This window comes from Neophocaena asiaeorientalis, unplaced genomic scaffold (assembly GCF_003031525.2).
Source record: "Neophocaena asiaeorientalis asiaeorientalis breed wild unplaced genomic scaffold, Neophocaena_asiaeorientalis_V1.1 scaffold333, whole genome shotgun sequence".
Taxonomy (NCBI): Eukaryota; Metazoa; Chordata; class Mammalia; order Artiodactyla; family Phocoenidae; genus Neophocaena; species Neophocaena asiaeorientalis.
This window is the reverse complement of record NW_020173119.1, coordinates 137,459-140,417: the sequence shown is the minus strand read 5'-3', so window position 1 is coordinate 140,417 and position 2,959 is coordinate 137,459. Positions and strand designations below refer to the sequence as shown.

Below are 2,959 nucleotides of genomic sequence, written 5' to 3'. Positions count from 1 at the left end.
ACTAGAAGCATATTTCTTCAATTTTTGGGGTGTTATTCATGAAGATGGACATCATTTCTGAGGATGAGATGAGGATATCAGGGCTATAAATATGAAACACTTTTAAGTTTAATGTACATTATTTTTTTCTCTTGAAATACAGAATTTTATTTAGAAACTGTTTAAAGTAGCAAAAAACCCTGTCAAGACAGACCAGGTGGAAAATGGCTTCCCAATAAAATGGAATTTTAGGGCAACAAAGGTCTAAAAGGCCACAAAAGAGAAATAGCACCACTGTTATTTGAACAATGGCTAGTTACTTGCATTTTTTGGCATTGTTAATCACTGAATCTGGGTTTTCCTCTGAATTCCACACAGAGCATGCACTACACGATAATTTTATCATAAAATATCTGCTTGCTACACACATTTTAGGACAAGCTACCACCAGAAACAAATCAATACAAATACATCAGGGGCAGAACAATCTCAGTAGTGGGTAACACATTTTGCAGAATTCTGCCGAACAAAGGAACTGAATAGGCTGTGGGCAAAGCAAATGAGGGAGTTAAGGAATGAACTATTTTAAATATTAATAATGAACTCAGACATGATACTGTATTTTCTGCAAAAGAAAATTAACATTTAGTAACACGCTAACATTTTTATCTCCGAAGAGATTAGTGCACTGGCAAAGTATTCCGATAACAGTGGAGGGCTGTGGACAGCAGGTACCGAAAACACCCAGCCTTGCAGATCCCAAGGTAGCAGTGGCCTTCCTTCACTGATCACTCCCTTTGCCAGAGGTCCAGAAAGAACTTGCAGCACGATCACCTGCCTGCTGAACTTCCACTCTAAGCAGCAAACTTCAAGGAGCCAAAGAGGAGTCCCCAGTGGGCAAGGGGAGCAGAGAAGAGAAACATGTTAAATGTAAACTTAAAAGACAGTAAAAAGGGGCACAACCCCCATTCAAATCCCAGAGATGCGGGCAAGTCCCCAAAAGTAGTTGTTAGATTTATCCTTAGCTTTCCAAAGTAGAAATCTCTCTCTTTCTCCAAGTCTTCGACGGTAAGTTTCAATACGTTGATCTGCTGCATCAATTCGGCTGCTTCGTCATCCCAGTTCCCCACACCAGGATTCTTCCGCACCTCGCCCAGGCCAGCCTTAGGGGTTGCAGTAGTTCTGTGTGTTGCAATGGGCCTCTGTGGAGCTGCACTGCTAGAGCTGAGAGGTTTCTTCGGTTTGTTCAGAGCTGGAGCAACAAGGGAGGGGGCCACCGCAGTTTCTTGACCTTGTCTGGCAGCTACAGGGTCATAGTCTTTCCCATCATAGTTTGCATCAAAAAACTTCTTGAACCACTGAACGAATTCAAAATTGTCCTGAAACTTTCCTTTTACTAATTTGCCCACAGGAATTATTTTGTCAACACCCATCCTCTTAAAACCTGCTTGTAGTATTTTGAAGTTCTGGATGTATTCGTGTTCTAGCTTAGCTTGGAATTTCACTTTCTTCAAGGCAATGGAGCCAGGGAACAGCATGTCCATAAACTGACAATAGGCAGCCCCTGAGCACAGATGTTCAATCTTTGTCAGATTCAACTGCAGAGACTCATTGATCCAGGCCAGCATGTCATGTCGACTGAGGTTATCACTGGTGACCGACGTTGAGTACACATTCACTGCCGTCTTCAGGCTCCGGTTCTGTCTTCGTCTCGTTCAAACCGCCTGACCTAATGTACATTATTAACATTTTCTCCATCACTTTCTCAAGGCTAGAGTACAATGAACAAAACAAGAATCTTTCCCCTTATGTTGACATCTTACATCATTATAAAACGTGTCAAAACTGAGAAATTAACATTAATAACTAAAGTATAAAGCTTATTTGGATTTCACCGATTTTTCCACAAAAGTCTTCTCTCTGTTCTAGGATCCAATCCAGGATCCCATATTGCATTTATTCGGTCATTTATTTGGTAGAATATCCCTCATGTTGGCTTGTTTTCTGTTTTCTCCTATAATTTAATTTTTAACAATAGCTGCGTTTAATAATTGGCTCACAGGTTTCCTAAATATTGAACAACTGGCTCTCATGAGCCACAAGCCCAAGCCAGCTCTAGCACACCACTACCTAGGAAGCTCTAAGCAAAACCGACAATTCATTTGTTTTTTCCATCAATTCCACTAATATTTATTGAGCGCCCTCTAGGGGCTAGTGCTGGAGGTGTGGAGAAAACGGAAACGTGCAGTCCTTGCCACAGAGAAAATTACAGGTTAGGGGACGTGGTTGAGCAGTAGCAGATAGCACCCCTAGAGCAATCAGGGCTATGATGGGAGGGAATAGGATGTGCTGGAGCACTCAGAGGTGGGAGGGACCAACCCTGCCTGGGGAGGTCAAGGAAAGCTTCACAAAAGAAGTAAAGGATGAGCAAGAGCTCCCCAGGTGGGACGCAAGGAGATAAGACGACTGTGTGAGCTGAGTCTTTTTTTAAAAAATAAACTTATTTATTTTTGGCTGCGTTGGGTCTTCGTCGGTGCAAGCAGGCTTTCTCTAGCTGCAGCGAGCCAGGGCTGCTCTTCGTTGTGGTGTGCGGGCTTCTCATTGCAGTGGCTTCTCTCGTTGCAGAGAACGGGCTCTAGGCGCGTGGGCCTCAGTAGTTGTGGCACGCGGCTCAGTAGTTGTGGCTCATGGGCTTAGTTGCTCCGTAGCATGTGGGATCTTCCCGGACCAGGGCTTGAACCTGTGTCCCCTGCATTGGCAGGCAGATTCTTAACCACTGTGCCACCAGGGAAGTCTGAGAGCTGAGTCTTGATGTGTGAGTGAGAATGAGCCAGTCAGTTGAGGAAGCAGAAGGAAAGCAGTCACCATTTATTCTTTCATTCTATAAGCATTTATTAGGCATCAATTCTGTACCAGGCTCTGGAGATGCCCAAATATGTAATGAATAAGGGCATTCAAGTGTGACAAGGGTTGTGATGGT

General features: G+C 43.6%; 1 pseudogene; it reads right to left on the bottom strand.

Moving 5' to 3' along the window:
• Window positions 1–833: 833 nt before the first annotated feature.
• Window positions 834–1,694, bottom strand: LOC112399092 (microtubule-associated protein RP/EB family member 1 pseudogene; annotated as a pseudogene).
• Between the last annotated feature and the right edge of the window lie 1,265 nt (window positions 1,695–2,959).